The following is a 24,126-nucleotide window of genomic DNA, read 5'->3' as shown; positions in this document are numbered from 1 at the left end:
CAGGCGCAGTTTCGGTGGGAGGGTTTCGAGTCCCGCGAAAAGTCACGCCTGGTGTCTGCAATCGCGAATGATCACAATCTGATTCCCTGCAGCTGTATCGACAGTGCGGCTGGGGGCTGGGGGCGCGGACAGAATCGGCACCATATACACACACCCGCAAGGCACAATCTGCAGCATCCGACACACACCGGGTAAGTTTAAATCCAACTAAATCTTTGTATTAATTGTTTGTGTATATTGCACTTTCGTTTTTTGCTGACTTGGCTCTTTAATGCCGGGACTGATTTGTTTTCTTTTCCTTTTACGAATTTTCTCTTCGTTTGGGTTATGCCTTATTAAAATGCAACCAAAATCCCGCTTTTATGCAATCCCGATGGTTTCAGTGGCGAGTGACACTTTGTGGCAACGCTTCATTCTGTAGTTTTTGACACTTCAGTTTGCCAGCAGTCTTTCCTTTGTTACAAACCCATTTCCGTGCGTGCTGCTTCAGTTAGTTTTATTGTATCGCGAAGAAAGGTTAGTGTAAAACGGTCATTGCAGGGATGTGTTACAATGTATCAAAAAATAAAACGATTTGACCAGTGTGCAGTCGAGATTATTTACTCCTTTTTATCTGTAACTGATTTATTTATCTGGTGAATACCATTCAGAAGCTGAAACGCCGCTTTCTTCGTTTGTTCAATTCACTTCTTAAGAGCTTACTTTGTTTTCGTTTTGGTATCTATTTGGAACAATGCAAGCTAACTCATGAGTTTTTCTTTTACAATGTATATCTTTATAACATTTGCGTTCAGGGATGGTGGTGTTGCAGTATTCGAGCGTATATTAGTCAAAGGCTCAGTTAGGTGGCAGTAGCATATTGTGTTATAAATAATAAAAGCTCCAGTGGGAGGGTCTCGAGAGGTCAGATGACTTAATTATAATATATGAAATATGTTTCGTGATAAAAGCTGAGATTTGAATCAAGATGATCGTGGAAGTCGTGGATTGTCATATATTGTTAAGTTGCAAAGTAGTAGCGACTTTAAAATAATCTTTGCTGAGTTTGCATTCGTCCGTCACTGGCACGAAATGACGTCTTGGAGACCTTACCAGATCAATGAATGCAACATGAAATTTCACTTGCGGTCCGCCATCAACTTTTGAAACGATCGTTTCGACAGTAGCCGATGGTCAATGCTACACTTATAGTCGTTGGCATGTTAAACTTTCAGTGAATTAAAGTGTTCAACTTTCCTCTAACTTGTTTAACCCTTTGCCTTGAAACTAAAAGTGTAATAAGACTACATTTATTTAATCTATTGTTCTGACGAAAATGTGTCTTCAGGAGTCGATTGCAAATAGGCAGTTCAAATTTTACACAAAACAGAATTCTCCATGAGTAGAACAAGAACCTGAAAAACCAGAGTAATTGTAAAAAATCCAAAATTCTTGTGTTGGACTAAATTATTGTGATTTTATAAGTGGGGTGTTGATTTATTGTGAGATTTAAAGGTGCAGACAGTTATAATCATACTGGCAATTGTTTTTGACATTTTTATTTCATGTATATTGACTATATTGTTTAAAGTTTGGATCATTGGAAAACTAATTTATTGTGTAAATATTCACCACTGCCACTTTTTTTTAGTCTGACACAGTTATCTTAGGAAAAAATTATACTGAAGTATAATATTATCAATATCATTTGCTTTGTCCTTTCCAAACAATTATACAAAGTAATCTTTTGAACAGTCTGGAAATAAATTTATCTGTTGAATTGCTTATGTAGTTGACTGCCTATATTCTGTAAGGTATTGTTAGTTAACCTTAATTGTGATTTTTATTGCACGTCCCAACCATAATGCCTGATTTGATTCTATTTTCCAAGTTTCTGACTTTTTTCTCCTTTTTTAATATGATAATTTAAAAAGTTTAGTTAGGTATGAATTATCTCCTGACTGTACAAGAAACAATACCTTTTTGCACCTGCAAAACACATTAATAGTGCTGAAATAAAAACCTTAGATTAAGTTGAAAGATCCTTTTCAGAAAGAAACACCCTAAGCTGTATTTGATTTGTTTAGTGATAACTACTAATGTTTGTGGTATTAGATTACATGAAAATTCTAAAATAATAGTGCAACATAAGAGAAACCAGATAAATTACGAAAGAAGTGTAAAATATTAAACTGGACTAATTCATTTTAATTTTGCAGTATTATTTAAATCCCAGTTTAGTATTTTGAGGATATAAATCGTTTAAATTTGATTTTAATGCCCAAGTATTTATTACATGAAAAACGTAAAACAATAAATTAGTATTTATTCATGCTGCAGTGAAGACAAATTACTCAAGAAAAATGAGATTCAGAGTCACTTTGGTTAGGAATCAAAGGTAATTTTTTTAAAAAAAGGATTGTACTACAGACTTTATCATCTGAAATTGAAGAGAAATGGGAGAAGAGATGAGAGGGATGTGTACGAATGACAGTTATTGTTTCAGAATGTCTAAGTTCTGAGATGATTTAGGAAGAGGGGAAAATGAATTCAAGTTCTAAAATGCAGCAGAATACTTTCCTCAAAAAGGCACATTTTAGAAAGATGAGAGTTGAATTTGCTGAGGTGAGATGGAAAGTTAAAATAGAATTCAAGAAAGTAAGTCAACAAATGAACTTTTTTATATGTAATAGAAGATCACAAAGTTATAAAATAAGTACATTTTTTTTAAAAGCAGACTACTTATGACATTTTAAAACAGTAAAGCAGTTAGAAATTAAAATTGAAGTGACCACTTGAGACTTAAAGAATTGATTAAAAGTAACAGAAAATACAAGAAAAGAAGGATATGGTTTTTATTTAAAAACTGAGATAGAAAACAAGACAGATTATAAGAAAAATCTGACAAGAATTTGCAGTAAAATATTAACAAAACTTTTTTTCCATTAGTTGGACTCATGGAAAGAATAGTGACCTGGAAAGAATAGATAGGTATTATGAAACAACATGTACTACGCATTTGTGTTTACAAAAAATAAAAATACAGGGGAGGGTCAGCAAGATGAATGATGTTCTGATAGATAAAAGGAAACTGTTGGAAAAACATTTATGGGTACAAATTGCTGAAACTATTGAACTATACCCACTGATCCCAAAGAAATGAGGGAGGAGATGTTAGATTATAGAGTGAAAATTCTACTAATAGGGAGTGTGTACTGAACCTGGACTTGGCAATGAAGTAAGAGTATCTATTATACAAAAAGGAAAAGGGAACCAATCCAGATATTATAGAGAAAAAAACTTTCAAATTATGGCTGAAAATAATAAATATCTAAATGAATAGGTTGATTTAGTTAAAATTGATTTCTGCAAGGAAAATTCTGCTTGATAAATCTAATAAAGTTCTTTAAGAAGGTGGTACTATGGGTAAGAGGAAACGGTGAATATGGGGCTCATGGACTTTTAGGAAGTCTTTTACAAGCTGTCACATTGGAGACTATTGGAAATGATTAATTGCCATGGAATTAAATGGAAGCTGGAAAATTGTATCATCACCTCGTTAGAATGCTTAAGACCTCTCATAAATATTGAGATAGTTCTCAGAATGATTGGAAGTGGGTAATGATGTTCCACAGAGATGTTTTGGGACTGCTTTGTTCACTGAATCTTATGATTTGGAATTATGGCCAGAGAGGACAGCTCACAGGTTTTAAATACATCATAACAAAATAGATAATTATGCTTGAGTTCCAGTGAAAGTTGAAAGGAGTTATTACTAACATGGTGATTTTAGCGTACAAAATGGCAAATTTGAGATGCAATTTAAAAAAAAGTAATAATTACCTCCACAAGTGAAGTTGAATGGAAGCAATGTTTTCATCTCTTCAGATGGTCTGTTTGTCTCAACATATCTTGATTGAATCTCAAAACTAACAGATGGATTTCAACAAAGCTAGGTACACAGATGTATGGCCCATGAAGGAACTGATTAGTTTTGGATGAAGATGTGGCTGCTGCTCCTAGAAGTGTTTTAAAAAATCTGTTAATATTAGAAAACAGGATAAAATTGATTTTTGTTTTGTTCCTTGTTGTTGTGGATTTTTGTTTTAGAATCATGTTGATTGTTTTGGATTACCTACAGTGTTGTGTTGAAATTTGTCACAGCTGTCAAATATGAGCCAAGTTTTCAAAACGGGTTGTTTGATGTGGATTGTTTCAAAACCTCTCTATTGACATCCAAGTTCTTAATAAAAATTCTTTTTTTCAACTTTGTATTTTTAGGACATCAACCAAACAGGGAAAGGCCTTGAGGAAGAGCTGAATAATTCTAAAAGTGTTGGGTTATAACTGAGCAGTGGAGATACATGCTGTACTCAGTGCCCTCTTGATATTCTGAGTGGCAGATGAGCTGGTAACATGGATAAATAAAGTGACTTGGGTTCAGATACTCAAGACATTTAAAAGTAAGACGTCAGTAAGGCCATTAAAGAAACTTACTGGAATATTGGATGTATTGGCAAGAGGCACAGGTTACGACAGTTGAAATTAAATCATGAATCTGTATAAAATGATAGTATGTTATGTTCGTAATGTGGATGTTTTACACTCCCCAATATAGTAAAGATGCTGATGCAATGAATGAGGGTAGTGCAGATTCAATAAAATATTGTATGTTTTGAAGAATGCAAAAATAAAGAAACTTGAAAGATTGGAATGGACCTTATTAATAAATAAGATTTTGGTGACTTGATAAAATGCAATATGTATGTTCTGAGTTGACAGGACAAAGAAGATAGAAACAACGTGGGTTGATTGTCTACAGTGAAGCTACGTTGTCATAAGAGTAAAAATCAGTTGTGTCAGATTGAAAGTAGGAAGAAGTTTTCCACTTTCAAAACCCTCTCAGTGAAAGCAGTATTTGTTACATGATTGAAGGGAAGATGGAAACAAAGCTAACACGTAGATTTGTTGCTCATGAGTATCAAAACTGATTGGGCCAATCAGACTGCTTCCAGGTTCTAATTACAATCTGATATTGATTATTGAAAAATCATAGATAATGATTATTCAAGAAGTGACCGTATATTTTTCTTAAAAATAATCAAATATTTATATATTGATAACTTTTTATCTCTTTTTCTCCTCCATTTCAGAATTGAAGGCATATTTTAATGTTCTCCACAAAATCCTTCAGTGTTCAATTTTTGGTTCACAATTTTGTAGAATTTTATGTGGAACGTATGTTTACTAGCATTAGGAATTATTTCAGTTCTATTGCCCAATCTCGAACAGAGTCAAGACAATAAATTACTCTCTTTTTCCTTCCATTACGCAGACCATGTGGTCCATTGGACAGCAAGGTGGGTAATTTGGTATAGAGATTTGTTTTCGCATTCAGTTTCTAACCAGAATTATGCTGTTTAGAAAAATGATGGACAGAATCTTTTGGAGGTAACAAGATCTTTGTTGCTGCATGAAGAACTAGTGAGAGCTCACGTTGTCACTTTATTGGAAGATTCATTGCATCTTGCATCATTGATGCACTTAACAAGCCTGTTGAGGTTCCAGCCAGTCAGAGACTCTTGAACAATGTTGACCCCAAAAAGTCTGTAATTATGACATCCACCAGTAATAGTGGCTAACTCCCAAGCCAGAGATGCATGATAGTGGCGGGAAATTGGATGTGGGGAGGCACAGGGTGGGGAAGGGAGCAAGGTGGTTGACAGAAAAGGCAGGAAGAACCAAATTTCCTACAATTCCTCAGCCCCCACGAACCCACACACTGACCAGAATGAGTTTGCTTATCCTACTTCCCACATGATAAGCCCACCACCTGTCATTGGTTTAATGCCAATGCCTTTAAGATGAGGCCCTTATGTGGGTATTAGTTGCACATTTATAGATTCCAATTGTTGGCAGGGCATGAAAGTTGTCCATTGGTTGTCTTGCCACAGAATTAGTCTAAGTGAATTTAGGAGGCAGCTAGTTTTCTTCAGCTACATTCCTGCATGATTAAATACTCCAAATATACCACAAGCACTGGCACTAAGTTCTGCCCAGTGACCCTCAAGGGCCATAAATATTTATTAGGGGTCAGTTGTTTCTACACAAGAGTAGCTTATCTGATGTCTGGAAGTGGATCACCTACTCTACCTGCTTGATTGTAAGAGCAATGAAAGTATAAATGAAAAAAGTGTCTGTACAATGATGTAAGCAAAACAGTAAATACAAAGTCTTGATCCAAGCATCTATTACAATGTTCAGCATTTGATTGTGATCTGTGTAATAACTTAGTTTAGAAAATGTAGCATAAAGGAGGAAGTATAAAACTGTAAATGCTGAAATTCTGTTGTCTGTTTCTCCAATGTACATCAGGTAGGGTGAAGGAACTCTGACTTGAAACTTAATCTTACTTTCTCTCTCTGCTTTGGTAGACGAAATGTGGTCCCTAGGTTTTTATTTCAAAGATGATTTTAGTTTGAGTCACATTTATGAGTCCTTACTGTCTGCAAAATGGTTATACTTCTTCAAAATTCCCAATTTAGCTTATCTTTATTATTACTATTTATTGCATTAAAACATTTTTGAGATGTAGCATTTGTAGTTCAAGTGCTGCAATAACTATTCTTGATCTCCCATATTGAACACTTCTCAGTTAATTCCTTTATCAATAGAAACCTAAATAAAAACTTTCTTTAATCAGTAGGTCATGCAACTTGCCACTTGGAAAAATTCAACCAGTACTATTTTAATAAACATATCAAAGCCCTTTTTAAATCCATGTAGTAATTGTTTGGACCTTGTTAATTGCTGTACTGAAATGAGACTGATTCATCATTATCTAGAGTTTCTTATTTCAGAGCGGCATTTTATTTATTAAGAAGCTTATTTATTTTCAATCAAAATATTTTTGTAGCCACGTGGAAGGGGAACCCCTTTAAAACAGATGGTCACATTTGGTTACATTTTTTTTAGAAAAAATGTGGTTTTAAACTAAATATGTTGACAAGGCTGCTGCACATAGTGTTTAGCTGTTACTAATAATAACTTATTTATTAACAGTGAAGCAAGTCCACTGGGCTCTTACAATTAATGTAATTTCATTTATGTGTCTCATATTTAGAAGAGAAAGCTTACATGACTTCATTCAAAACTCAATTTCATTGCAGAATTGAGAGACTTCTGACAGCTGCATACTTCCTGAAGTCAGAAATCCCTTGCATTAAACATTTGAAGGAAATCAACAAATTGAGAACCAAGTGGGATGAATTAACTTTTGGTTTTTGAATACAACTAGTAACATTTTATTCTTGAAAGTGATTCGAGTATGACAATTTGTGAACAGCTCCATTTTTACATCTGCAAAACATGCTACTACAATATGAGAAATTTTCTTGTATTCTTGATAGGAAGTGAATGACACTCGGGTTAATTTAAGGCTCTGACCCTGCTGCCCACGAAGATTGCTTTGACTTGCTTGGATGTGAAGGAATTCTGACGTATGTTTGTAATGTAATGAAGTTTGACAAATTTAGGAAAATGCAATGTTTTTTATAAAAGCTATGGCATGCAGGTTAGGGAAGTGGTTTGGAAAATGGAGATAACAAAGTGTGGAGCTGGATGAACACAGCAGGCCAAGCAGCATTTTGGGAGCACAAAAGCTGGCGTTTCGGGCCTAGACCCTTCATCAGAAAAGGGGTATGGGGGGAGGATTCTGAAATAAACAGGGAGAGAGGGGGAGGTGGACCGAAGATGGATAGAGGAGAAGATAGGTGGAGAGGAGGGTGTGGGTGGGGAGGTAGGGAGGGGATAGGTCCTCCCCGGACTGATCCATCCCCTCCCTACCTCCCCACCCACACTCTCTTCTTCACTATCCGTCTTCGGTCCGCCTCCCCCTCTCTCCCTATTTATTTCAGAATCCTCTCCCCATCCCCCTTTTCTGATGAAGGGTCTAGGCCCGAAACGCCAGCTTTTGTGCTCCCAAAATGCTGCTTGGCCTGCTGTGTTCATCCAGCTCCACACTTTATCTCGGATTCTCCAGCTTTTGCAGTTCCTGTTATCTCTGTTTGGAAAATAGAGCTTGGTGCTTGAAAATTTTGTGAGAGTTTTTTTTGTCATCACTGTTTGTCTTGTTTTATAGATATTCTTTTTATATGTCAATACTCATATTTTTGTCAAAAGAGAGGTGGGTGGGATAGAGGGAGTTGGCAGAGGAAAAACAGAAGAGGGACTGGGCTGGCCTGGGGAGTGTGCAGTTGGAGATGGGATGGCATGTAAAGTGGAATGGGAGATCAGAATAAGGTGGTATAGGATGGTTTGGCTGAGGATGAAGTGAGAAGGATGAAAAGCATGGGATAGGTGTAGTATGAGAGGGATTCCTTAAAAGAATGCAGTGCTGTGAGATGGGAATTTTTTGAGCACTTAAGTTATTTCTAGAAGTCTGTGGTCAGTGCTATAAATTGATGCAAATGGCATTTGAAGACGATTCATGTCAGATCACTGAATTTCTTGTGGCACTATATCCACATCCTTGGGATTTAGCTCCTTGAGCTGATCTTACATCGCCTTTTGAGTACATGTCTGGAGAGTCCTCTGCAATCACAGGAGATTGCACCAACTTTCTGTTCTCTGCCAAGACCTCCAGTGCAGTGTCTGAAAATCTTAGAACCCACTCTCTGCTGTATTGTATCATTCTTCACCATTTCCCAGGCTGATTCACTTTCTGTGTAACACACAGTACGTGTTTTAGTCACAATGCACCTTCCCACTAAGTGGTGTCATAGCACTGTCTACATGAAGCAACAGTTCAAATCAGCAGACAGCACAAAATTAAGGTTCAGTTTGCATTATATTTTGCTTCCATTGTGCACACTTTTTTTGGCAACTATTCCAAGTTAGCTCACGAGTTGTATAATGCTGAACCTGCGTAGATTCCTTCAGGTAGAGTAAATGTGTAATGATTAATTGATTATTAATGCTGCCTTTATTTTCATCCGTTCAAGTTGTCTGACAAACCTTATTAAATTCATATCTGTGCTGAACTTAGAAATAACTAAAGATTATGATAAGTCTGACTTTTTTGCTGATGCGGATTCTTAACAATGTTCAGGTTTGTTTTCTTGTTATTGTATAAAAAGAAAAAGTCTAACCTTAATATTATGTTGACTTATCAATGGGATTAACATTTCTGGATTCCATGCCATCAATATTCTGAGGTTATGTTGGCTAGAACTGTAACTGGACAAGCTAGTTAGATACAAGGGCAAGTCAGATACAAGATATTCTGCAGTGAGTAAGCCACCTCCTGCTCCTCCCAAAGTTTTTTTTTTCCTCTCATCCATAAGATCTGAGTCCCATCTGAATTTGATGGAATACACTATTCTTGCCAGTCGAGTACAGCTGCAGTAACAATCATGGCACCCCATTCACTACCTCAAGTATTTGCTGCCGTTATCATTAAGCAGCAATGCATACCATTGACAGCATACTTTCTAGCAATTTGCTAAGACTTCTGTGATATAACCTTCCATACAGTAGCCCTCTGCTACAATGAAAAGCAAAGGCACCAGAGACCTGGTAGGACTGGAACTTTGTGCAAATTCCCCTCCAAATTGCATGCCATCATGGCTTGGAAATATATTGCCATTCATTCATTTATCACTCGATCAAATTTTTTAAACTCCTGATATAACTGCTTTGTGCCTGTATGAACAACACATGGACTACCGTGCTTCAAGAAGACAGCTTACCGCTTACCATAATCTTTGCAGTGTGTGCCAGAAAATAGATGCTGGCCTGCCCAGGGATACCTACATCCCTTGAGTGAATTTTAAAACCAAAGATTTTACAGTACAAAGTGCTGCAGGAACTTGACAGATCTGATAGCATCTGTAGAGAGAAGCAGAGTTAATGTTTTGAGCCCAGTGACCCTACATCACCCTGTCAGCAGGAGGTTTCCTTGCAAATATTTGACCTGATGTCATGAGACTTCATAGGGTCTACAGTCAATGTTGAATGCTTCCAGAGCACATGTCCCAGAAGCAATAAAGAAACAGCTTTGCAGGGTTTACAGGGATTGATTTGCCATTGTTGTTTCTGGCTCAAGTCGCGATTGGGTGGTTCATCTGATCACATTCCTTTCTTTTGAGTTTTTAGCAGTTCTGTGCAAATGAGTGGTTCATTAAGCCTTTTCAGAGTCAACCACATTGTTGTGGCTCGAGAGTTATACATATGCCAGGCCAGATAAGGACAGGAAATTTCCTTCTGTAAAGGATGTTCATGAATCAGATGCATTTTTGCAAAAAGCAGCAATGGTTTCATGGTTGCTGTTAAGCTAGCTCTTAAACTCCAGATTTTGTGAATTGATTTCATGTTTCAACATCTGCTATAGTGGGATTTGAATCCATGTCATCCAGAACATTAGCCTGGGCCTGTGCATGAAATCATGCAATATTACCGTTATCACTGCCTCCTCTCATAAATTGGGTTTATTTAGAACAAATGAAACCAGTTTGTTCAATGTCACATACATCACTCTATTTTAACATTTTAAAACCTTGGATTTTAACCTTCACCCAGGAGATGTAACAGTGAAATTTAAATTGTATGGAACATGTTGGTAGCTGTTACTACAGATAGAAGGAATGTGTAGGGCAGCGCATTACAGAAACTTCTATTCTAACTTGTTAATTTTAATTCGTTCTGCAAATCTTTTAGATTGCAAGAAGGGGATAACTTTACAAATGTTTACAAATTTTAGATGTTGTTTGGATATATCTTTTATTTGCTGCACACAGCTCATTTCTGTTAGATGATAAATTATTTTCTTTACTAGAATTCCACCAAAATATTTCTAATCTACCACCAAAACAGTTGAAGTGACAAATTGCAAGCTTCTTGAGCGAGCTGCAGGTTAACATTTGTTTCATGTCTTTTCAACTTTCACTTTTTTTGCTTTTAAATCTCCTTGAGTTTTGACAAACAGCCATATGCATCAGTATTTACAAATTAACCCATCCTTGCACCCTGCCCCCAAAAAAGCATTTGTTCATATTTTGCACATTAAAAGCATGACTTGAGTTGACAGCGCAGTCATTTCCTCTTGCTATGTAAACAAAACATTCATGTGTAACTTTTTACATAGACGATACAGGTTTACACTCAGAATACCCCTGCATTTCTCAGCTGTATTGATGTGTAAAGCTAACAAGCAGAGACTAGCCACCTTTCCTACCAGGAAGTGAGAATAAACCGGAAGTAGGGGTTCAACTGGGGTCACACTTGGCCTATGTGAAAAAGATGGTTTCATAACAATCTGAGTAAAAATTTACACGCACGTCTTATATGCTATTTTCAGCTAGACATATCTTTTGAAACTGTTGTATGCTACAGGCTAACTTCCACAAATGAAAATTCTAAATTACAGGAACATGTGCATTTTAAAGGAATACAATTTTTTAAAGTATTCAGCTGCCCATTTGCACCCAAGTCCTATTTATCCATTACCTCTGTGTTTGTTCACCTGTGTTGCCTCCAAGTTAGGCAATTACTCAATTTGTTGTCCTAATTCTCATCTTTGTTATAATGTACTCCCCCTCTTTCCTGTCTGACGACCCTCAAATCTCTCTTTACTTCCAACTCTGGCCCCTAATGCAACTCCAGTTTTGAAACACTGTATTGGTGGACATGCCTTTGGCTGCCAGAGCTTTAAACTGGGGAATTTCTAAACCTCTCTACCAGTCTCCTGATTTTCCAGATCAGATGCTCCTTAAAACCTATCTTTTTGATCATGTATTTTATCTTTGCCCTAATATCTCCTGATGTGGCTTGGTGTCAACCATGAAGTGCCGTGGTATGTTTTGTTGTGTGAAAAGTGACACAAATTTTGTCAATCAGTTGGCTACAACAAAGACTTAAATTCCTTTTAGTACAAGCCCATACTCCTCTGCAATTAAATTTAGTGAATTTGTTTTACTGTAAGAAATAAGCCAATCATAATGAGTATGAAGTTGAAAGAGGATAGTGCCTAGTAAAAGAGAGTAAAGGATATGTACAGTTTGGAGTCCTGCACAGATAATTGAGGCATAATGTTTTAACATGAGACTACTGTGGGTTAATTAGTTTGTGGATGTAGTCAGCAGTTTCAATTGTTACATTTTTTTTTCGAGATTTGGGTTGTTTGATGCATCTTCCCAGTCAGCTTGTCACCTGCGCATTTTTCTCATAGGAAGAAAGAAGGAGCCATCTCAGCCTGTATTCTGAATTCCATTGCTCTGGACCAAGAGCTGGAAAATGGGATTAGTGTAGTCAGATCTATGGCTGTGCAGATGCAATGGGCCGAATAGCTGTCTTTTGTGCTGTAAATGTCTGAGTCTATAAAATGTGCTGTCAAAACCATTTAACTGCCTTTATTTTATTGTAATTGTTGTAGCCTCTTGGATTTTTAGAGAGCGGGGGCTAGAGTCCCTCCTGCTACCATACTGGACTGTAGCCTTTCATTTCACATGTATTTGTAACTTCAGTCCTTTTATTTTTAAGCAACAGGACTCAAGTTTCTAGTATGTTGGAAGAACTTCTCTTTTTAATTGAAAAGAAATTAGTTTTGTCTTCTTGCTGGTCAGTTCTTAGAAACTGATGCTGCCAATTGCCCAGATTCTCTTGACATCCAGAATTATTGTACAATTCAGTTGCCAAATATTTACTGTTGAGGTCTCAATCATTTTTTTAAGAGCTATCCACCCCCATCGTTAGCCATGATGTGGGTTTTGCTTCCAGCTGTGAATTTTACCCATGCTTCCTGCATTAAGACACAAGAAACATTCTGAGGAAGGGTTAATGGATCCGAAATGTTAACTCTCATTTTATTTTCTTGACAAATGCTAGCAGACTTGCTGAGTTTTTCCAGCAACTTCTGCTTTTGTTCCTGATTTACAGCATCTGCAGTTGTTTCACTTTTTATAAGAAATTCAGCATTGTATTGTAGAGTACGAACAGGCATTTCTTACAACTTTTCTACATAAGCATTACATACACAGACACGTGCCTAGGGTGACGTTAAGCTTTTAAATTTCATGTGTGGATCATGCTTCTAGTAGTGTGTCATGTTTCAACTTGAAGGCAGTCTATCCTGCCTATCCAGTGATCCCTGTATAAGATTTTGTACTTTTGTACTCTCAGGTCACATGCTTTGATACAGTGATATTCTGACAGTGTTTCCTAAAATTTATTCTGACACTGATTGGGAAATAGGGCACAATAATGATGACGACAGATTTGGTTCTGAGGAAATAGGATCCCTAACACAGGGTCTTCGGGCAGAGGATCTGCACTGTCCGCACCTGTTAGCGTCAGTACTTCAGCAAGTCTGGGCTTTCATTACTGTATATTTTGGACATATGCACCCTGCTGAAAGAATGCCTCCAGGAGTCTGACAATTTAGCAGTCATTGGAGGATCACCCAATGACCCCAATTCCCACCTCCAAATCCTATGGAATGCTGCCACTCTCTGAAATTCCATCCTCTCTTCAGTTTCAAAGAGAGAAAGCAGAGAGTTGTGAGCACCTGAAATGGCTTGTGTGAGAGGACATGGGTGTAGCATTTGTGCAATAAGACTGAGAGATATGGCCACAAGAAGGCCGTGGGATGGGAGTGACTGTCAACTATGTAAAATGGGATGTGGGGAAGTACCTCTACAGAGAAGACAAAGTACAGCTGCATGGTGTATTGTTTTTGGTGTGTTGTGCAGGAGAATATTCAGAATGTCAGATTTTTCGGGCTGGGGTTCTGAAATTATGTCATTTGCCTGCCATGCTATAAACAGAGGTTTTGGATCACCATGGTGGACTGCCTTCAAGTTGAAGGGCCCACAAGGCTGCTGTTGAATTTTTCAGCAATTTTGTGCACACCTGCTAGATGAAGAGGCTGCCTGAAAGGTCACATCACTTGTTTCTTCATTCCTGCAGCTGGTAAGAGTGAAGGAACGAGCGAGTAGTCGTTCCATGTTTTCCCTGCATTCCTGTGCTTGGGTCCATGGGGTTCTTTTAACTAGAAATATCATCCCATCTATCTTGCTGGTTGGTCAGGAAACCAAGAAGTAAGATGCTAATGCTTTGGTTCAGGTAAAGAACCACAGGAAATGCTGCCCTACTGGAAATTGGGTTTCCGATCTATTACAGGTCCTACCATTCTACTAAGGGGTAAGAGTCAAAATGTTATCTTTCTCCTACTTTAAGCCATTCCAAATAGATTCTGCCTCTGTTAAAATAACAAGTAGATCAGTTTAACGGTAAAATGTTAAACCTGTTGCACAACTTAATTTGAAGGCCGTGATTAAATAAAATGATAGGTTCATGATTTCACTGGTCTGTTGTTTTGTGGTTGTTTTCTGATTCCAACTTGATTATAGTAATAGGTTGACAGCTTGGCCCATGTCACATAATTATAATATTTTAAATGTAATGTTTATTTATGCACTGTCTTACTTTTGATTATGGGCCATTCACCTCAATGCGCATGTCTTTCATAAATTTTAAAAAAATTACCTGCATCTTAAAAACTGTTTTTCCATTTTGCTGCTCTCAAAGGACCATGTTTGTTACCTCCTTATATTCTTGATGCTGAATTCAGTGACCATGACTTTCATATTCTCATTATTTCTGTACGACTGTTAATGCACTAGTTTTCCCATCACTTCTGCAATGTTAACATTCAATCAAAGTTGAGCTCTTGCATTCTGATTTGGTCTGTCTTTAAATTAATTTTTGTTTGTGCCAGAACTTTTCTACATTCAATAATACAGATGCCTGTGTTATGATAACAAATTACCTTAGGACCAAAAACTGGCTGGCTGACTGGCTGGCAGCTTACCTAATCTAAGTGCAAAATCCTAGTGAGAGGCAAACCCAGTGGGATTGGCCAAGTATCATGTAGTGACAAAGGGAAAAATCCATTGGAAACCACAATTCTAGAGGAGCGGGAGCTAGAAACAAATAGAAGGTGCTGAATTTCAGGAGTACAAAACTGTAAGGAAGCATCAGGATTGAAGCCATTCTTAATTGGAGCGGAACATACCCACAGTAAAACATGGAAGTAAAATGAACAAAAGGAATTAAAAAAGAAAATAAAATGAAGAAAGTGCCATATCACAACGGTTTTCAAACAATCACTCCTGAGTCCTAAGGATCCAGAACTAAAGGCAGTTCCTTTTAGGTTTATGGATTTTGTTACTGGTTGGTTCAGCTTGTTTGAATTGTGTAAGCCTTAATGAAAAGAACTGAACCTAGCATTGCTGCTTCAGTGAGAAATGAATCTTGAATCTGAGTACCAAAACTTCTTTCTCTCAATACTTTAAAATTCATGCTGATGGGGAATAATTTTAAATGTTGAGCTTCTATTGTACACCACTCTGCAGCATGCAAAGGTCAGACACTCTTGTAAGTAGGGAAGAAGGAAGAAAGTGGACAAGGAACAAGTTGCAAAGTACAGCATATCAGTCAAAAGGGACCTTTTTAATCATTGAACAATTTCTTCCTTCCTTAAGTGTTACTTCTAAGGTAAATGATGCAGAAGGCTTACTTTCAAGTCCTGCATCAAAATGAGGTTGGTAGCCTTACCACCCCATTAAGACATGTTTTGTAAGGAACCCACTGCGGAGTGTTCAAAGTGGTTTTCATGATTATCCTCTTTTAACATTGAAAACTGGGATTCTGTTATTTAAGTTGAACTTCAATGATCACCGACCTACTGTACCTAAGTCAGCCAGTTAAAGGCAAGTGGTTTAGTTATTTTTGTGGGCCTTGGAGTATTCCCCAGGTTTCTCAAAACATTAATCAAGTTCAGTGCTACCCTGGGACCTTCAGCCTTTGTAATTACACCATCTTGCCGACCTCCACCTGGTTGTTGCCTGTCTTTTGAGGACTCGGTCTAGTGATGCAGAAACAGAATCACTAATCTGATTTTCTTCAACTGGACTACCATATTTATCTGAAGCAGGTCCTTAAGCTGATGGCAACAACTTTGCTGTTTGAATTTGTGGCTGATTTTGGTCACCCAGTAGTCAAAATGAATCCTAGAGGCTGATAGATGGTTTATTGTGCATTAATATACGGATGGGCCCTCGGTGTAGTGTTCCCAGTGGAAAGACAGCAAACTTTCAATGCAGTTTACAATTCTGTCGCAGATCACCAAAGGCGCTATTGCACTTTTTACATCCAGGTGAAGCCCATGTCAAGTGCTGCATTACCATCTCATTTCCTTCCCGTGCAGCAACAGACTCAGTTTGAGGGGAAAAAAAAACAAAGAACTGCAGTTGCTTGAAATAGAAAAAACAAACAAATTGTTAGAAAAAACTGAGCAGGTCAGGCAGCATCTATGAGCAGAAGTCAGATGTAACATTTTGGATGCAGTGACCCTTTGTTCAGAACTGAAGAGAGCTAGGAAAAGGTTAGTATTTATGCAGATGATGGGACGAGACGGACAGGTGAGTGTAAGCGATTATTGGCGATAGAACCCAAAGTAAGAGAAATACAGATAGACAAAGGTGTGGTAAACATCAGTTTGGGAGAATGATTGATTAGATGCTAGTGGGGACTATTAGTAGCTAAAAATGGGTTGTGTGTGGTAGCAGCCCATGTGATGACAAGGACTGGTATGTGGCAATTGGGGTAGGGATATTGGGAGAAGGTGCCTCAGACCCTAAAATTGTTGAACTCGATATTCAATCCAGAGGGCTGCAGCGTTCCTAAGTGGAAAATGAAGTGCGGTTCTTCCTCCTCCCACTTCCTACAGACTAAGGGGGTGGCCATGGGCCCAAGCTATGCCTGCCTCTTTGTAGGTTACGTGGAACAGTCCCTCTTCCGCACCTACGCAGGCCCCAAACCCCACCTCTTCCTCCGGTACATTGATGACTGTATTGGCGCTGCCTCTTGCTCCCCAGAGGAGCTCGAACAGTTCATCCACTTCACCAACACCTTCCACCCCAACCTTCAGTTCACCTGGGCCATCTCCAGCACATCCCTCACCTTCCTGGACCTCTCAGTCTCCATCTCAGGCAACCAGCTTGTAACTGATGTCCATTTCAAGCCCACCGACTCCCACAGCTACCTAGAATACACCTCCTCCCACCCACCCTCCTGCAAAAATTCCATCCCCTATTCCCAATTCCTCCGCCTCTGCCGCATCTGCTCCCACGATAAGACATTCCACTCCCGCACATCCCAGATGTCCAAGTTCTTCAAGGACCGCAACTTCTCCCCACAGTGATCAAGAACGCCCTTGACCGCGTCTCCCGTATTTCCCGCAACACATCCCTCACACCCCGCCCCCGCCACAACCGCCCAAAGAGGATCCCCCTCGTTCTCTCACACCACCCCACCAACCTCCAGATACAACGCATCATCCTCCGACACTTCCGCCATCTACAATCCGACCCCACCACCCAAGACATTTTTCCATCCCCACCCCTGTCTGCTTTCCGGAGAGACCACTCTCTCGGTGACTCCCTTGTTCGCTCCACACTGTCCTCCAACCCCACCACACCCGGCACCTTCCCCTGCAACTGCAGGAAATGCTACACTTGCCCCCACACCTCCTCCCTCACCCCTATCCCAGGACCCAAGATGACATTCCACATTAAGCAGAGGTTCACTTGCACGTCTGCCAATGTGGTATACTGCATCCACTGTACCCGGTGTGGCTTCCTCTACATTGGGGAAACCAAGCGGAGGCTTGGAGACCGCTTTGCAGAACACCTGCGCTCAGTTCGCAACAAACAACTGCACCTCCCAGTCGCAAACCATTTCCACTCCCCCTCCCATTCTTTAGATGACATGTCCATCATGGGCCTCCTGCACTGCCACAATGATGCCACCCGAAGGTTGCAGGAACAGCAATTCATATTCCGCTTGGGAACCCTGCAGCCTAATGGTATCAATGTGGACTTCACCAGCTTCAAAATCTCCCCTTCCCCTACTGCATCCCTAAACCAGCCCAGTTCGTCCCCTCCCCCCACTGCACCACACAACCAGCCCAGCTCTTCCCCTCCACCCACTGCATCCCAGTCCAACCTGTCTCTGCCTCCCGAACCGGTTCTTCCTCTCACCCATCCCTTCCTCCCACCCCAAGCCGCACCCCCATCTACCTACTAACCTCCTCCCACCTCCTTGACCTGTCTGTCTTCCCTGGACTGACCTATTCCCTCCCTACCTCCCCACCTATACTCTCTCCACCTATCTTCTTTTCTCTCCATCTTCGGTGCGCCTCCCCCTCTCTCCCTATTTATTCCAGAACCCTCACCCAATCCCCCTCTCTGATGGGTCTAGGCCCGAAACGTCAGCTCTTGTGCTCCTGAGATGCTGCTTGGCCTGCTGTGTTCATCCAGCCTCACATTTTATTATCTTGGATTCTTCAGTATCTGCAGTTCCCATTATCTCTGCTGTTCTTCCAGCTTGTGCTGAGCTCCACTGAAGCACTGCAGCAAGCCTGAGACACAGATGTTGGCCAGGGATCAGTGGTATGTTGAAGTGGCAGGTTCTACAAATACATTAAGGACAAAAGAGTAACCACGGAGAGAATATGGCCGCTTAAAGATCAGCAAGGCCGTTTATGTGTGGAAGCACAGGAGATGGAGAGACACTAAACGAGTATTTTACACCAGTGTTTACTGTAGTGAAGGATTCGGAACGTGGGGAAGTAAATAGCGAGATAGTTGAGGATGCTAGACATTCTGAGATCAGCTGACAAGAGAGATATGCAGAGGAAGAAGCAAACAAAATAATAATGATGAATGTAGAGTTTATAACACAAGCTTTTTAAGATTACATTCATTTGTTACATCCATCCAAAATATCTGTGAGACTTTCTTCAGCAATTTTTTTTCCCCAGAAGGGTGGTACAGTGGCTCAGTGTTAGCACTGCAGCCTCACAGTGCCAGGGACCCGGGTTTAATTCCAGCCTCAGGTAACTGTCTGTGCGGTGTTTGCACATTCTCCCTGTGTCTGCATGGGTTTCTTCTGGGTGCTCTGGTTTCCTCCCACCGTGCAAAGATGTGCAGACTAGGTGGATCGGCTATGCTAAATTGTCCATATGTTCAGGGGTGTGTGAGTAATAGGGGGATGTGCCTGGGTGGTGATGCTCCAAGGGGCAGTGTGGGCTTGTTGGGCCAAAGGGCCTGTTTCCACACTGTAGGGAATCTAATCTAATCTTGAAAAATGTCCATTTTCCAGAGGAGGAGGTAGTGGATGTTCTTAAAATACGTAAAGGTGGAAAAATCCCTGGGACCTAATCCTATGTACCCTAGAGCTCTGTGGGAAGCAAGGGAAGTGATTTCTGGGCCCCTTGCTGAAATACTTGCATCATCATAGCCACAGGTGAGGTGCCGGAAGACTGGAGGTTGGCAAACATGGTGCCACTATTTAAGAGCAGTGGTAAGGAAAAGCCAGGGAACTATAGATCAGTGAGCCTGAAATCATGGTGAGCAACTTGTTGGCGGGAATCCTGAGGGACAGAATTACTTGTATTTGGAAATGCAAGGACTGATTAGGGATAATCAGCATAGCTTCGTGCGAGCGAAATTGTATCTCACCGACTTGGTTGAAATTTTTGAAGAAGTGACAGAGAAAATTGAGCGTGCAGAGCAGTGGACGTGATCTGTATGGACTTCAGTAAGGTATTAGACAAGATTCTTCATAGTAGACTGGTTAGCAAGGTTAGATCACACAGAATAGAGAGAGAGAAGTAGCCATTTGAATGTAGACTGGCTCAAAGGTAGAAGACACAGGGTGGTGGTGCAGGGTTGCTTTTCAGAATGGAGGCCTGTGACCATCAGTGTGCGACAAGGATCAGTGCTGGGTCCACTGCTTTCTGTCATTTTATATCAATGATTTGGATGTAAACACAGGAATTATAGTTAGTAAGTTTGCAGATGGCATCAAAAGTGGAGATGCAGTAGGCAGCGAAGAAGGTTATCTGAGTACAATGAAACTTTGATCAGATGGGCCAATGGCCCAAGGATTGGCAGATGCAGTCTAATTTAGATAAATATGATTTTGGAAATGCAAATCAGGCCAGGACTTATATACTTAATGGTAAGGCCCTGGGAAGTGTTATGGAACAAAAAGACCTTGGAGAGAGATAATGGGAACTGCAGATGCTGGAGATTCCAAGACCTTGGAGAGACCTTGGTTCATAGTTCCTTGAAGGTGGAGTCGCAGGTAGACAGGATAGTGAAGAAGGAGTTTGGTATGCTTGCTTGCATTGGCCAGTGCATTGAATAAAGGAGTTGGGAGGACGTTTTGCAGCTGTACAGGACATTGGGTAGGCTACTTTTGGAATTCTGTGTGCAATTCTGCTGTCCCTGCTATATGAAGGATTTTGTGAAACTTGAAAGGGTTCAGCAACGATTTGCGAGCAAGTTGCCACAGTTGGTGAGTTTGAGCTATAGAAATAGGCTGAATATACTGGCGCTGTTTTCCCAGAGGTTGTGACAGAGACTGAGGGGTGACCTTATTGAAGTTTTTAAAATCATGAGGGGCATAGGTAAGGTGAGTAGCCAAGCTCTTTTTCCGAGACTGGGGGAGTCCAAAACTAGAGGGCATCGGTATAAAGTGAGGTGGAAAGATTTGAGTGGGACCTAAAGGGGCAGCCTTTCACGCAGAGGGTAGTAGGTGTATGGAATGAGTTGCCAGAGGAAGTGATGGAGGCTGGTACAATTGCAACGTTTAAAAGGCATCTGGATGGATTTAGAGGGACATAGCCCAAATGCTGGCAAGTGGGACTGGATTAATTTAGGATATATAGTCTGCATGGAGAAGTTGGACTGAAAGGCCTGTTTCCATGCTGTATAGTTCTGAGTCTATAACTGGAACTGGGTAAAGGTTAGACTTAGTTTGAGGTTTTGCAATTTCACTGGATATCCTAAATTGATAACAACGGGGGAAAATGGCTTGATTCTATGTCTAGTTTAGCCCTGCAGCTGGAAGGCCTTTCATCACAAGTCATGACATGATACAAGGGAGGCGACGCTTAGTGGTATTATCACTGAACTGTTAATCCAGAACCTAGGTGTTTGGGAACTGAATTTTGAATCTGGCCACTGCAGATGATGGTATTAGGATTCAATAAATATCTGGAATTAAGAATCTAATGGTGACTGTGAATCTGTTGTTTGTCAACAAAATCCATCTGGCTCACGACCGTCCTTTAGGGAAGGAAGCTACCATCCTTATATGTTCTGGCCCACAAGTGATTCCAGACCCACAACAATGTGGTTGAATTTGAGCTGCTGTGTGGGCAATTAGCAATGGACAATAAGTGCTGCCGAGCCAGCAATGCCCTTATTCCGTGAATGAATTTTTTTTAAAAAGCATTTGGCATGTGATTTGTGATATTGCTGGGGCGAACAGAGCCAATTCCAATGAGTAACTCTTGCAATTTTCTTACAAAATGTTTATTTTGTTTTCTCATGTGGAAGAATTAATTGATGTAGATGGTTGGTTGAAATGGTTTAGGATAATATGAAGGAGTAGACAACCACTTTGTGTCGGCTATAACAGCTTTTGGCTATGTAGTGAATTTGAACATTGAAATAAGTTGATATATATTTGGTATCCTTTGCACTGGACAGTAATTTGCATTTACAGTTCTCTGACAGAAATTAATGGTGATACTGCTGTAGCTCTGAAACCTTTATTTCTGAGGTTATAACTTCTGCCTTGGTACCATGTTATAAAACACCATAAGTTTAGATTTTATAGTCCTTGAAGAAGGGCAGGTGTCTTCATGAGGATAAAATAAAGAACAGCAGATGCTGGTGATCTGAAACAAATACAGAAATTAGTGGCAGAACACAGCAGGTACGGCAACATCAGTGGGGAGAAAGCAGAGTTAATGTTTCAAATCTGGTGAATCCTCATCAGAATTATCTTCATGGGAATGTGCAAATTAGTAAGAAGTAGACCATTGGACCTCGAAGTGTGCACTACCATTTGATAAGATCATGCCTGATCTACTTGTGTTCTCAACTCTCTTTGCCTGTCTTGTCACCCTTTGACACCAATTGTCAAATCAAGAATTTATTTGACTCAGCAGTAAACATTTTGTGCATTGTGCATCCACTGCACTGTGTGGAACAGAACTCCACAAACCCCTCTGTGAGGAACATTTCTCCTCCCTGTCACCAAGTAAAGGAGACTACTTTTTGGGTTTCTTGGGCTATAATTGAAAAATGGACATTGGTGTATAACTAAAAAAGTTCCATGTAAGTATTTTTTTTCAGTTACTAAAGATTAAGTTAGATTATGTGGTATACACTTTTGCTGTGTAAGACTCTGGGTGGAATCTTATGTGTCAGAGCCACAAACTGTGGTGAGGTTTGTGGCAGAAGCGTGGCATGGCCTTTCTCAATGTTGGAAGTAATTTACTGCATCTTTTATGCATTTGCTGAGTGGCAGGGCAGGTATTTCACTAGGTAGTGGTGAGATCCTAATGAAGAGAAATCATGACTTATTAAATACCACAACTCACCTCCATTTAATATTCAGCTTCTTATCTTGCCAAATAAGATGAGTTAGCTAAACACTGAAAATTCTTGACAAAGAAGTGGGGACCTGGTGACTTAACCTTTCTGCTGGCTATCAGGTGGGCTCCATGTTGCTCAGCACCAAACAGGATCTTGGTGCATGATCCGTGGACTAATTTGTTGGCATCTGACATTTGTTAGCACCTCAAAATCCTCATGGCACCTCTCCGATCCACTTAGGAAGTACAGATCTGCAATGCATTACGTGCCAGCAATCAGCATTGAAACGCTGCTATGAAGACGTAGTGCATAGGAGCAGGTGCCTAGATTGAACCAGGACCAACCCAGAGGTGTTTACTTACCACCTCTTTATTCATTCACAGGATGAAGGCATTGCAGGTGAGGCAGCATTTATTGCCCATCCGTAATTGCCTAGAGGACAGTTTAGGAGTCAACCACAGTGTTGTGGGTCTCGGGTCACGTGTAGGCCAGACCAGGTAAGGATGGTAATATCCTGTAGGGAAGGAAACTAGTGAACCGGATGGGTTTTTTGACAATAGATTCACCGGTCATCATTTGACTCTGAATTCCAGATATTTATTGAATTCAGATTCTACCAACTGCCATGGTGGGATTCAAACCCCGGTCCCCAGAATGTTTTCTGGGTCTCTGAATTAACAGTCCACTAGGATACTACCACTAGGCTGTTGCCTCCCCCTATCTGCATACTTGCTTTGTCTTGCCTGTTGGCATGCTGGTCCCTTAGCCAGAGCTTATAAGTTATCAGAAGTATCATATTGATGTGCTTTTTTTGCATAGACACACGTTAACAGACTGGTTTGTTTGTCCATTTCTATCTTGCGGTGGAGATGTCTTGCTGCACAGCGCACTAGGACCTTGATATAATACTACAGTATACGCCAGCTGCCTGCGCAACAAACACCCTGTGTATTGGAAAGTATGTGGGGGTGGTAGTCATCTGTCAGGTTGAAATGGTGTTGCCGTTGGGTACGGGGTCCTGGTAGCATAAGTCCTTATTTGATCTGGCCTACCTGCCAATCCCTTAACAATATGGTTGACTTTTAATTGACCAATGAGTGATTTAGAGATGGGCAATAAATGTGGGCCGAGCCAGCAGTGTCCACATCCCATGAAAAGATTTTAAAGAAAGGTCACAGGCTCAGTTCGCACACAGTCCATGAACATGGCAACAGTTGTTCACTCGGGCTGGTCGCAGCCTGGCCATGGGTCTAGCTACAGTCTGCAGAGTGGGCAATGATCAGTCCTATTGTGCCATCACAAGAACTCAGCAGAGTTGTGTATCATCAGTTGTTGGTCAGAGTCTGTAGCAAATACAGTCTCATGAGTCCATCAGTTGATCACTGAGGGCAGTGCAAAGGGGGGGCCTGTAGGTAGAGTGGGGGATCACTGCCAAAGGGGATGGAGGAGAATGAAACTAGTGGGAGAAGGGAGAGCAGTCCTATGTTTATAGGTGAGGACAGGGATGGTGAATGGGAAAATTCAGGGTTTTTGGTGGTAGGTGGTACAGATTGAAGAGCATTGTTGCCTATAGTTTGGAGGGGATTACAGGAGGATTAGTGACAGTAACTACACACAGGCCTCCAGAGAAAGC

The 24,126-nt window shown here is 40.3% G+C and overlaps 1 protein-coding gene across 5 annotated transcripts in view; it reads left to right on the top strand.

Annotated features, from left to right (window-relative positions):
* Nucleotides 1-20: 20 nt before the first annotated feature.
* The window catches only part of dnmt3bb.1 (DNA (cytosine-5-)-methyltransferase 3 beta, duplicate b.1), a 284,103-nt gene continuing 259,997 nt past the window's right edge, over nt 21-24,126 (top strand). For 4 of the 5 annotated variants that reach the window (XM_059652779.1, XM_059652780.1, XM_059652778.1 and 1 more), the window contains exon 1: nt 22-191. The gene's annotated coding sequence lies outside the window, so the exon portion shown is untranslated. Of the gene's footprint in view, nt 192-24,126 lie in introns of all 5 variants that reach the window. The other variant, XM_059652782.1, reaches the window with a different exon arrangement.

The sequence above is a fragment of the Stegostoma tigrinum genome, chromosome 19, assembly GCF_030684315.1.
Source record: "Stegostoma tigrinum isolate sSteTig4 chromosome 19, sSteTig4.hap1, whole genome shotgun sequence".
In the NCBI taxonomy this organism is placed as follows: domain Eukaryota; kingdom Metazoa; phylum Chordata; class Chondrichthyes; order Orectolobiformes; family Stegostomatidae; genus Stegostoma; species Stegostoma tigrinum.
The sequence above is the reverse complement of the archived record's forward strand: the minus strand, read 5'-3'. Positions and strand labels throughout refer to the sequence as shown.